The sequence below is a fragment of the Vicugna pacos genome, chromosome X (genome assembly GCF_048564905.1).
Source record: "Vicugna pacos chromosome X, VicPac4, whole genome shotgun sequence".
NCBI classification, from domain to species: Eukaryota; Metazoa; Chordata; class Mammalia; order Artiodactyla; family Camelidae; genus Vicugna; species Vicugna pacos.
Genome location: NC_133023.1, coordinates 6,691,644 through 6,704,689, shown reverse-complemented (window position 1 = coordinate 6,704,689; position 13,046 = coordinate 6,691,644). Strand labels below are relative to the sequence as shown.

At 47.7% G+C, this 13,046-nt stretch overlaps 1 protein-coding gene across 2 annotated transcripts in view; it reads right to left on the bottom strand.

Annotated features, from left to right (window-relative positions):
* Positions 1-13,046, bottom strand: part of WWC3 (WWC family member 3) — a 99,510-nt gene that overhangs the window by 68,375 nt on the left and 18,089 nt on the right. The window lies entirely within an intron of this gene.

Here is a 13,046-nt window from a genome sequence, read left to right as displayed (position 1 = left end):
TTTAATATGCAATTCAGAGAGGATACTATTCATGTCAATTTCACTCCAAACCAATCCTCAAGAAATTATGGTGAGTCCCTTCACCTTTTCTGACACACCTGGCTCACAGTGAGTTCCAGAGCCCGCCAGAACACGGACTGCAATCTCTTTGTGCTCATTTACATACTGAATTAGACCCTGTTTGCTGTCCTAGTGCTTCTCCAGCTTCAATGCTGGAGCACTGACACTTGAGGGACAGGTTCTCACCTGGCAGTGAGCAGGTCCCTGACCTCCCTGAAATGACACAGGAATGTTGATGAGCACAGTCCAGGGCTGTCAGCAGATTCCCTGAGATGGCAGTCACCCCCGAAAAGAAGTTGAGAAGCTCTTCTAGAAAGAGTCCTCATTTCTGTCAAGTTTAAAACAGCACTGGATGTACCATAAACCTGCCACATTAGTCCTGAAAAGGCAAATAGTCACATTTATTATTTACTTAGAACACGCGTATACTTGACCGGGCAAGTGTCACCTAATCCCAATTCTAGAATTTTGGGTAAAGAGTAATAATACTAGAACTCAGTCTAAACATCACAATCAGCACTTCAGTGTATTCATGTAGCATGAATGACCTGATTTTAGTAAAAAGTCTTAGAATTATTCTTGAATTACACTCGTGATTTCCATGTGAAAAGATTAAGACTTCTTCAGAATAAAAAAAAAATTATATATCATCAGTCTTTCCACTGACTCCAAGACAAAACTAACAGTTATGGTTCATGGACAAATTCCCAGGCTGATCTGAAGCACAAACACATCTCAGGGAAAAAGGAGACATGGGGTTTATGAACAGCAGTGAATCCACAAGACAACAAATGACCACAGAGGATTGGAGGTGGGTGAACCCCTTTCCCTGAGTAGCACAAGACCACATTTGCAGACCTCCAGTCCCCACCGTCTTTGATTTAAAAAACAACAGGCCTGGGGGTTGTGGAGGCGGGGAGGAGAGGGCAGAGCTCAGTGGTAGAGTGCCTGCTTAGCAGGCACGAGGTCCCGGGTTCAATCCCCAGTCCCTCCATTAAGTAACAGCTGAGAATCTAGGGTGGACAAAGGCAAGATGTTAGCAAGATGTTCTTTCCTCCAGCAAAGAAAAAAAGTGTCCAAAGACAAACCAATCTAGGAGGTACGTCAGAAGACCAGCACACTTCCTGGGGCCTCTACTTCCCCAAGGATCCTACTGGTTCTCAGACGGTTCGGACACTGATGAACGGAAGTCACAACACCTAAAAAAGACCAAGAACTGGTGACTGAAGAAGCATAAGGTCTTTCTTGGTAAGTTTTGTTGACTCATACTGACAATGGTCACAGACTGCAAACAAGTTTTTAGAACTTTATGAGAGGAAAAACTTCCAAGTGAGGCAGCTATACTTTAAGCACTTACTAGTGAGGATGAGCCCAGGCAAGTGACTATCTCGCTGTGCCTCAGTTTTCTCATCTTTACTATGGGGTGGTTGGGGCTGCAAGGCTGTAACCAATATCAAGGTTTTTGGGAACTTACTACATACTCCATAAACATTCATTTTCCTTCCACGTTATTTTTTTTCCTCTAAAAACTAGGGGAATGTCATTACTATTCTGATTTAGCAGCATAATACTGTACGAGTTTAAAAGCCTGGGATTCGGGTGCCAGAATGCAGGGCTGAGCAAGCCAACCACAGGCCAAGATGCAAGTCTACCCCCAAAAGGAAACCACACCCAAAGGGGCGTCCAATTGCAGTCATCTGCCTGAGTGCCTCACCCACGAGGATCCTCCGCCTTGAAAATAACAGAAAAAGAATTTCTCATCAAGCCCATCAAGTGAGCAGTCCCGGGATAAGTGAAAACACTTTGTTCTCCTCACATAAAAGCTCCAGTGATACAACTTAGAGTAAAATAAAGACAAACTTTAGCCCAGTTGGTGAAAAGAATTCTCTACGGCAGCGCAGGTCAGCAGAAACGAGGACCACAGACTTAATTACAAAATTTCTAGTAGCCACGCTTAAAAGAGTAAGAATAAACAGGTGAGATTATTTTAATAATATTTTCTATTTAACATGGTACACCCAAAATACTATCAGCTGCACATGTAACAATTATAAAAATTATAAATAAGATTATTTTATGTCCTTTGTTAGTATGAAGTCTGCAATCTGGTGTGTGTTTTATACTCTGAGCCCACCTCTCGTCGGGCTCACCATATCTCAGGCGCTTACTTGCCCACGTGGCCATAGCTACCGCACCGCAGAGCAGGGCTCCAGGATCTCACCTCATCCTCTAACAGTCTGATTCTACAGGGGGTCCTGGCAAAATCCACCTGAGAAGCTGTCTTCCACAAGCCTTAGCGGAGATCTGGAAAGAGCCAGGTTTCTCAGACCACAAAACCTCTCACAGGGAACTGTCTCACCACCCTCTGGCCCCTGGCTGTCCGTCTGTACTCCCAGCAACCTGCGTGGGAACAGCTTTCCCCAAACTTGGACTGTTCTTTCCGGTTTCCATGCTTCCCGCCCGCCCCCTTCCTGTTTAAATCCTGATGCGTCTTCCAAGATGTGGCCCAGATTCCTCCCACACAGACCCAGCCCACCCCGGCAGGAAGTTGTCCTTTCTTGGTCTAGCCTCAGCACTTTCGCTCTCCTCCTGAGACCTTTATTACAACTCTAAGTAGAACACAGTTATTTGTTCACACCGTATCTCCCATAGCATTTGTTCCTTTTGGGCAAGAATGGCATCTCCTCCAACTCTGACCTGCCCCCATACAGCTCCAGGGTGCACCCCAACCTGTGCTCCGCTGCACATGCAGGGCAAGTCTCAGACTGGACCTGATCTGTGGCAACTGGAGCCTGACACCAAATATATGTCCATGGCTGCACTAGAGCTGTTCTTACATGTCTCGTGTCAACAGAATATGCTCACGAGCAGGTGTGCAGATATGAGGTTTGAGAGACTGGACCCAAGGGGGTGGGCTGCAGCATGACGGATGCATCGCTTCCTCTTCAGGGATGAGAGGAACAGGTGCTCGGCATCTGTTTACTGGAGCGATAGGAAAGGTGGCCTTGTCGCGTTGGGAATGGCATCCTGGATGCACAGTGCTAAGGAAGGAGTGCCAGTGCAGGCTGGAGGGCCCTCCCTTGCAAGGAGACCCAGAGTCAGCTTGGCACCTTCCAATATTCCACAGCTGCCCCACCAGCCTCCGCACCCACCCCAAGCATGCACGGACCCGCCCTCAGAACCTAGCCCCCTCCCGATGGACCCCAGAGGCTCCTCCTCTGTGGGCTCCAGATCAGGCCGGATGGCCACCAGGGAGAACCTGGGCCACTGTGGTTCTCAGCGGAAGGGTAGGGAAATGACGACTCCCAGGAGAGGCTGACTTCTGGAACCCGCCTTCTACAAAGAGGGATCAGAAAAGCAGGCATTCCAAAATACACAAGCAGAAAGTCAATCAGCAGATCAGCGGCTGTTGGGGACTGGGGTGGGAAAGGGGATGGGGCACGGGAGATAGGAATGTTCTAAAACCCAACTGTGGTAACAGTCGTCCAGCTGTGTCCAGTTATGAAAACTCATCGAAATACACTAAAGTGATGAATTTTGTGGTATGTAAATTACACCTTACTAAAAGGTGTGTAAAAAACACACACGCATTGAGATTCCTAGTAAGTGCTTCATTTACAGTGGGAAGAAACAATTTCAGGATTTCAAGTCATATGAAACACTGGGGAGAAGGAAAAAAAAAATCCAAGGACAGAGGTGGCTGTCATCTCACTCGTGTAAAGCTGGTACACACATCTGGCGATTCTAAACTGCAAATTCTAAGTCATGGCTGATCAGTGTCCCAGGATGTCTTCCAAATAGCTGGATGTGTATTGAAACATTATCTAAACTGATTATTTCCAATCCTCTGTATTCGTCCATCACATTATATCATGCGCTTATGCTACAGTCACAACCCATGAGTAAGCAGTGAAATCGACTGAGTAGGTCCCAATTGGTGTTTTAGTTTAAAAAGAAAATATTGCAGCACATCACACCTCACAAGAGTGGTATGGTCCATACTATGTCATGAAACTTTGGATACAAAACAGTCTCCTTACTTTCTGAAGCCGTCAGCAGTACTAGGAGAGGCAACACTCCAGGATATACCCACGGATGGACGTATCCAATCACACAAGGACTGAAGTCCTTCATGCGCAGGGCTGCCGCCTACCACCCTGCAGGCTTTGCAGACACAACTCAAAGAGTGCCGCCACCCCCGCCAGCCCCAGGGCAAAGCCCGCATTGTGCTCAGAGGGACAAGGAAAACGGACTTTGATCAGAGCAACAACTTTAAGAAGCTGGGTCCATTATCACCACTCCCACTTTACCTAGGGCCAAACAGCTCAGGACGTGCACCTAAGCAGTGGCAAGACCAAGGGCTTCGGAAGTAGCCCGCTCGGGTCAGCAGCCGGGTGTCTGCACTCCCACCGCGCTCAGGGAAGGGATTCCAAGCTAAAATGAAAGGGTTCCAAGAGCCAATCGGGCAGGAACCACCACTCCTGAAGAAAACACTGGAAATAAAGATGCAGCACTACTGCTGTAAGAATAAGTACATACACATCATGTTCTGCTTTTAAATCATTTGCCTCTCCCTTACTCTCCTGACAAATTACTAACGATGACTGCTCTGAGGAGAGGGCACTTCAGGAAGTCAATGACCACCTTCTTGTTTTTAATACGGCCAAAATACTGGGTGAGGGACTTCAAATACTCCTTTAAAAACAAAATATTATAAAAGTTCGGTTCTTAACTTACTACTGAATACAACAGACAGGAAGGGATATTTAAAAATTAAAAGGGGCCGTTTTAAGGAAGGATTTGGGAAAAAAAGAAACAAATAGTAACAATTGACGGAAGAAGAAAATTCAACTGAAATAGGAGAGGAAAACCCCACTGGCCAAGGAGAGTGAAGAGGCCCAACAATAACATTCTTTAGAAATGGCATCACAGGGGGAGGCGACCCTGGACGATCTGGCCATCCTTTCAGCCTAGCGAGCGGCACACAGGCACACAGCAGCAGAGCGGCACTGAACTCTGCGCTCTGTGATCTCAATTTCAGCTTTGCAAATACCACCGAGATCAAGCTCTCTCCTGAGTAGTGCTCCCAGTTGCGCAAGGCCTGCACCAGGTTTCTAAGAGTAAGAGATAAAAGGATTTTATCACCCACTCTTTTATGCATTAATTACCTCCCCCCACCAAACACACACACACACACACACACACACACACACACACACACACACACACACCACTTTTTAGCAGTTACTTAATCTGTTTTCATTTTGGCACAGAATTCCAGTCTCTATAGATGTAGCTTTGCATATATCACCATCTGAATCTATGAACAGAAGCACAGGGCGAAAATGCTGAACATCTAAGATATTCAGTCATCCATCATGCCCTGATGAAGGAACACGTGCCAGGAAAGGATATAGGGAATGGCTAGTTCTCAAGAACAGCAGTTCTTTTAGGCCTTAGATCTCTTTGGGAATCTGAGATAAGCCACTGATTGCCTCCCCAGAAAAATGTGCTTACACATACACCCAAAAGGCTGCCCTCATATACATGCAAAATATTGCCTGTCGGGGAGGTCCAGTTTCGGGAACCCTGATTCCAAGGTTTCCCATCCAGGGGAAGAGGCGCCAGTTAGACAGCACAGCTCCTGGGGGAAGGGTCAGCTTTACCGGCGGGGGTGAGGTGGAGGGCTGTTCAAGGCCTGAGAGAGAGGAGCATCAAGGTCATGTCTGACCTGCTCAGAGAGGGCACAAGAGGCTGCTGAATAGACTGGGGACCTGCCCAGGCCTCACGCAGGTCAGGTGAGAACAGGTGTGGCAAAAGGAAACCTCCCCCAGAAGGCACGGGGCAACCTGACAAAGAGCAAGGCTGCATTTTGCAGTAGCACGAAGTCAGGAGGAACAGAGGCCGCGCGCGCAATCATCAGCTCTGCTTTGTAGAAAGGTCCCTTGAGCTGCAGAGAAAGTGGGCAGTAGGAAGACGGGCCGGACGTGTGGGCAGGAAAGGACGAGGCCCGAGGACAGCTGGGTCCAGGGAACAGTGGCAGAGGCAGGTCCTGAGAGCTGCCGAAGGTGGTGAGCATCATCATCGTGGCTGACTTCTCTGGGAAGGGGAACAGGAGCACAAGGGCTCCCCGGTCACCACTTCTGCTCATTTCCAGGGCCCTGCTGGTTTCCCGCCTAAGTGACATCAGGAAGGCATTGCGCTTAAGGTCTATCGTGGTGATGCCCCCACTAGACTGTGCACATCACGAAGTCAAGGATCATAGAGGTCCTGCCTCCTCAGCACCTGGCACAGACCCTGACCCGACAGCAGGAGTGCACTGCGCTCAGATGGATGGAGGGAGGGAGGGAGTGAAAGGCAGGTGAAAGGATGGTGAGAGAAAGGGAGAGATGGAAGGGTGGAGGAAAGAATGGACAGAGAGAAGGACAGATGGAGGAAGGGACAGATGGGCTGAAGGATGGACAAAGGGATTGGTGAAGGGATGCATAGATGGACACATAGCTGGATCAGGAGATGGGTCAATGGATGGATGGAATGAAGGAAAGAAAGAAAGACAGAGGGATGGATGGATGAAGAGAAGAATGGAAGGATACAGAGATGGACACAGGAATGGCTGAAAGATGGACAGAAGGATGGAAGGAGAAAGGGATGGATGAACAGATGAAGAATCCATCTATATAGGCCAGTGGGGAAGAAACTTCTAGAAGAGGAGGAAGTGAATGGAATGAGTTAAGGGAAAACTGCATCCTCCTATCGGGTCTCTCCTGCAAGCCATTCCCAAATCAAGTCCCTTAGGATTTATAAGCAAACACATTCCAGGCACGCTTAGGGGGCCAGAGGGCAGCCTGGTTCCTTGGTATCTCAATTAGGCTTTTTTTCCTTAGATTGCTTTCCTACCTGGGATGCTGGAAGGTAACAGAAGAAGGGGCTGAACTCAATAGTAACCACACACCAACAAGAAGTCACCTCAAAACTTGCTACTGATATGATTTTCAGCAGAGCCATTCTGAGACAGGGTGGGAATGCCTGGGGGTGCCACAGAGAGGAGCTTTCCTGCACCTGCCACTGAGGCAGCCACTAGGCACAGTGGCTATTTAAAGTTAAGTTACTTAAAATTAAACAAAATGGAAAGTTCATTCTTCAGTTACACTAGCCACATTTCAAGTACTCAAGAAATGTATGTGGCTATTGGCTGCCAGACGGGACAGGGTAGACATGGCCTATTTCCATCATCACAGGATATTCTATTGGACAGCACTGCTCCAGACTCTCACAGGGAAGTGGGGGAACGCTGATCTCTCAGGGGAAGGAGACAGGGTGAAACGGAGCAGAGAGAGGCAGCAGACAACAGCTCACTGAAGGATTTTCTCCAAGCAGCATATATTTTAAAGTTTAAAGTCTTAAAATACATTGACACTCTTTGGTTCACTAATCCCACTAGTACAGTGGTTCTCAAACCAGGGGCCATGCCTCCCGGGGACACTTGGCAGTGTCTGGAGACACTGGTTGTCACAACTGTGGAGGGGAGGTGCCGTTGAGTCTGGTGAGTGAAGACCAAGATGCTTCTAAACATCTTACAGTGCAAAGGACCACCCCCACCTCTCCTCTCCTCTTCCCACGATCCCTGCAGACAAGTGTGGCCATCACTGCATTCCACTGCAAACCAGGTAGCGAGAGCTGGAAGCACATGACTCCAAGGCCACCCCGGGGCCAACTCAGCCCGCAAACGTGTTGTCTGGTTTGCAGTGCAGGGCCGCAGATATTCTACCAAAACCCCCATGAATTTCCAACATTTAATCTCAGGAGATTTCATTTCAAACAGCTGAATTTCTAAATCTCTGGAAAACCAAAAAAGCTAGCACATGGGGATTACAGTCCCCAGAGACAAAAAATGGCTAAAGCTGATTAGGGCCATCCCCTTGAGAAGAGTCCATTCACTAGCATGCCACAGTCCCCACCACTCCCTGTTACCTCTGACATCTGGCAATTTGGTTGGGGTCCCAGCCCCGGTGGGTGTGAGAGTCTATAATCACCACACCAAGGTGAGGTGAAGAGGTGGGAAAATCCTTCCTGGAGGATGGCCCAGCAAACAGATGGAATGCACAGGGAGCTCCTGCCAAGCAGAGGCAGGCACGAGGTTGGTATAAATGATGCTCACAGTCTCAGGCATGTAATCTTGGCTAAGGATGAGAGAGCTTGGGCAACCCACCCCAGGAGAAGCTCTATGAAAACTGTAAACTGCTATTCATTTGTTTAAATATGCACTGCAAAAAAGCTATTTGAAATGCTAGGTGCCAGGAGTTAACCTCCAGGAATTCAGCTCAGCCAGGGAGCAAATAAATAACAAATCGCCACTACCTGACAAACACCCTCAATGGCAGGGGCACACACAGAGCGCCTCGGAAGCTCAGAGGAGGAAGCGAGGCAACACCGGCATAAGTGATCTTTCTGTTCGGCAGAACACCAAACCCTTACTCCCTCACTGCTCCAAAACAAGAATACAGTAGCATTCATAGCTGTTCGACCTTTCTTTCCCCCTTACAAACCTCAATGTTTTCAGTTTCCAAGGTCAAGGCTTATTTGCCCAAGTTTCATGATGGGGTTGAAATCATCACCAAATATTCATTACCGTGAACCAGACAGAGTCCGTACGACAGCGGATTTCCACACCGGCTGCAAGCAGGGGCAGTGGGGACTTCTGCACTCACCCTGGCAGCTGGACCTCACTGATGTGTGGTGGCGCATGAGCAGCAGTAGTTTTTAAATGCTCTTTAGATAATTACAACTTGAAGTGCAGCTTGAGCCAACTTGTATAAGCAAGGCTCAGAGGTAAACAGTCGTCTGTCTCCTGGGTGGGGGACATTTCCTCAGAGAGGGAAGGTGGCAGGTGAGCAGGGTCAGGAACTATACGTGGGAAGCACATATTCAGTGATTTTAACCAGCATCTGCTTTGCAAACTGAGAATTCCACCTTGAATATTTAAAATATCCTTAGCACTATAATCAAATCATTATTTATTCATCTCAGGGGTAGGTGATGGCACTGCCACTTGCCAAGGGCAGGAAAAGCTCTGGGATGAGGGCAGGCCCCAGCCAGTGTATAGCCTGGCAGAGGAGAGAAAAGCAAAGTGCCAACTGAACCCAAGGACTAATCATGTTTCATGACAGTACACTGCTGCACGTGGTAAACAGTGAAACGCCACACCTACCCTGGGGTGAGCTTCTCCTTTTTCAGAGGGAGACCGTGGCTCTAAAATAGTCATCGACTTTTAAAACTGGCTAAGCAAGTGCTAAGCACGAGATGTATGGCTGACTAGGAGACTGATTATTCAAAACAGACTTTCCTTTGCCTTCTCTTTCGAAGGTTGCACATGACATAGCACATTAAGTAAAATGATCCTATAAAAACCACCCAGAAAATAGACCTTTTGCCTTAACTTGGAATTTAATAAAACATGTGCATTTCTATGGAATTGAATCCCTTTGAGGTGACCTTTTTCTTTGCCTTTCCTGACCATCAAAATCTGCTCTCAGGCATCCTGACGCTGTTCTCATAGTGAGTATGGAAGTCAGCCATCATCGACCTGCTGGAGACACAAGAGGGGGAGTCCAGGGGGTGGGCCAGAGCAGGAGGTGTAGGGAAGGAAGAAACCTAGGAGCAAGAAGGAACCCACCAGAGTGATCAAGGATGCTGCAGATCACACTGCCAGACCAGCAGAAGGTGTTTCCTCTTAGGAGACTTTCATCTGAAACAGAGAACCCTGGGGAGCGTGCCCTCTCCTGCCCCCATGCCCAGCCCCTATCAGATGAGAACTTTCACTAGAAAGCTCCACCAACCACCATACAACCATCCCACCTTCTCAGCTTTGAGTCAAGCCCTCAGCCACCCTCTGGAATGAAGGGTGATGAGGCAGGGGATGGGAAAGCAGGCTGACAACATACTTCTTCAGAGTGGAAAACCGCAATACTCCACATTAACGTGATCAAGGTGGAAACACTCCAAGCAAGGCCCAAGAGGGTGTTCTCCCTCAGAAGAAACCGAAAAGAAAGAGGGAGCTCCCAGCTCAACATGGTGTACACAAATGCTGTGGGGCCCTTCCCGCAGGCACACAGGAAACTCACCTCCCGAGAGGCCTGATGACAGGGCAAGTCTCGGCGGTACTGCAGGGGGGCCAGGCCGTCCTGTGAGTGAGCATGATGCTCTGCACAGAACATTCTGGAGAAGGGGGAGCAGGGAGCTGATGCCGGCTGATCCTCTATGGAACTGCTGGATTCTCTCTTGATGACGCCTGTCCATTTAGCTAGGTCGTTAAACTACTGCTGAGTTAAACTACTGCTTCACCAGCGAGTTGTTTGTTTGGAGGGGAGGGGACTCATCAGAACCCCACAGGTAGCTTGACGGAAGGGGCTGCATTTGTTTGTGTTTAGAAAGCTTCCCAGGTGTTTCGTAGGAAGCCTCAAGAATCACTGGTCCAGATCAGTGGTTCTTGAGCCTGGTTGATAACTGAACTCACCAAGAGAACTTTTCAAAAATAGACACCAGCTGCAAATCATATATCTGATAAGGGTTCATAATATATAAGTGACTCCAAAAATTCAACAGCAAAAAGGCAAACAACCCAACGAAAAAAAATGGGCAAAGGAATCGAACAGATACTTCTCCAAGATATAGAAATGGCCAACAAGCACATGAAAGGATGCTTAACAGCATCAGCCATTAGGGAAACACACATCAAAACCACAATGAGATACCCCCTCCCATGCACTAGGATGGCTATTTTTTCAAAAAGCAAACAGACAGAACAACAGAAAATCTCAAGTGTTGGTAAGGATGTGGAGAAACTGAAACCCTTGAGCACTGCTGGTGGGACTGTAAAATGGTGCAGCTGCTGTGGAAAATAGTTTGACGGCTCCTCAAAAAGCTCAACATCGAATTACCATATGACCCAACAGTTCCACTCCTAGGTATATACCCAAGAATGCTGAAAGCAGATATTCAAACAGATACGTGTACGTGCTTGTCATAGCAGCACTACTGACAACGCCAAGAGGTGAAAACAACCCAAATGTCCATCAACAAATGAAGAAATAAACACAACGTGCTCTATCCACACGATGACATGGGATTCAGCCCTAAAAAGGCATGAAGTCCTGATATGTGCTACGACATGGATGAGCCTTGAAACATTATGCCAGACACAGAAGACCATTTGTTCTCTAGTTTTATTTATAATGAAATGTCCAGAATCAGTAAACCAGAGAGACAGAACGCAGATTGGTGGTTGCCTGGGGCTGGAAAGAGGGAGGAATGGGGAGTGACTGCCTAATGGGTACAAGGTTTTCTTTTTGGTGATGAAAGTATCTGGAACTAGATAGAGGTGGTGGTTGCATAACACTGCAAATGTACGAAATGCCACTGAATTAACCATTTAAAACAGCTAGTGGTTAACTTGAAGTTATGTGAATTTCACCTCAATCTTTATAAATAGGAGAAGAATGGACATCAGGAGCTTCCTGGGCCCTGCTGATTGGAATCTCCTAGGGTGGCCCCTATATATACACATACACATGCAACCTTAAATGAATATAAAATGAGAGCACTGCTGTGGCTAAGACCTCAGGGTTCGATCTGACGCTACACTCACCAAGGACAAAGAGTGTGACACGCTGCCTTCCTTCTCTCTGAAAAAAAACTATGCTTTTTTGAAAGCAACGTAAATAGATGTGCAACACTCAGAAAAACAAAGGTAATGACAAAGTCACAGCTACGAAGCACTCAAAAGCAACAGAACCAGGACAGTGTACAGATTCAAAATCATGTCTCCCAGATGAGGGATGGACCCAGAGTTTAGCCCATGCTGACCACAAAGATGACCACAAAGCCAACCGGAGACATGTCCTCAACATCATCAGACCATGGTGTGCTCATTACGGACATCCAAATAAGGACAAATGTTAATAGACCCTGATGAGAGCCAAAGAGGGCCAGAGGGAGAAGAGACATGGAAGCTGCCAACCAAGGCAGCTCCACAAAATGAAGACCGATCTAAGTCCGAGCTGGCTGACAAGCCGTGGGGAGAGATGGCATCGGGCGGAAAGGACCTGGCCCAACTGCCAGCAGCCAATGCTTGGTCTGTGATTCCTGCAGGAACCTGAGGAGCAGGACCACCTTGGAACCGCCACGATGCCTGTGGCTTCAAGCCTATGATGCTCCAACGCTGTTCACTGTCGACAGCTCCTGGAGGGGCTTCAGAAATCTGCCCTGAGTGCAACTGATCAGAGGTGGGGAGGTCTGTTTGACTGTACAAGTCCACTTGAGTGGAGGCCATGAGGGACCGCTCCTCCTAGTCCTCATTTGCTTCTTTATAGACAAACTGCACCATCATTGACATTCTTTCTACAGCTCCTTTTTTCCCCTGATTCTGGAAAGTTGTAATTCTGATCCTATTTCTCCAGTAAGTGTAAGACCTGATTATCAAAAGAATAATGGCCTCAAGGTCACATTTCTCTTTCGCCTTTACTTTCATGGGAGGAAGAAAGAACTTAATATGGGAACAACTAATGTAGGGCCACCTTTTTGGTGAGGAGAAAAACCCCAACCACTTCTTCCACCTCCCAACTTTGCAAACATTACCAGCCAACCAATTCCAGTAATTCACACGTCTGTGGTATCATTATGTCATTGGTTTGGTTCGTGGAAAATTTTGTTTATTTTAGGAGTTTGGAATATGCCAAGGCACCTTCTTTCACTCCAGGTGGCAAGGTAAAGCAACCCAACAACAGTGAAACGTGAAAAAGACCACGGGAAAGAGGAAACACGCAAAGGCGCACTTGGTTTTTCTGTGACATGATCAGTGGAGCGCTCCCGGGCCACGCGGACTAGCTGCCGTCTGTGAACTGCCCATGAGTTTGGAGTGTTCCATAAACTAAGCTCATGGCTCACGACGATGGCAGAACCTGCGGGACTCTTCCTCCTACCCCACAACC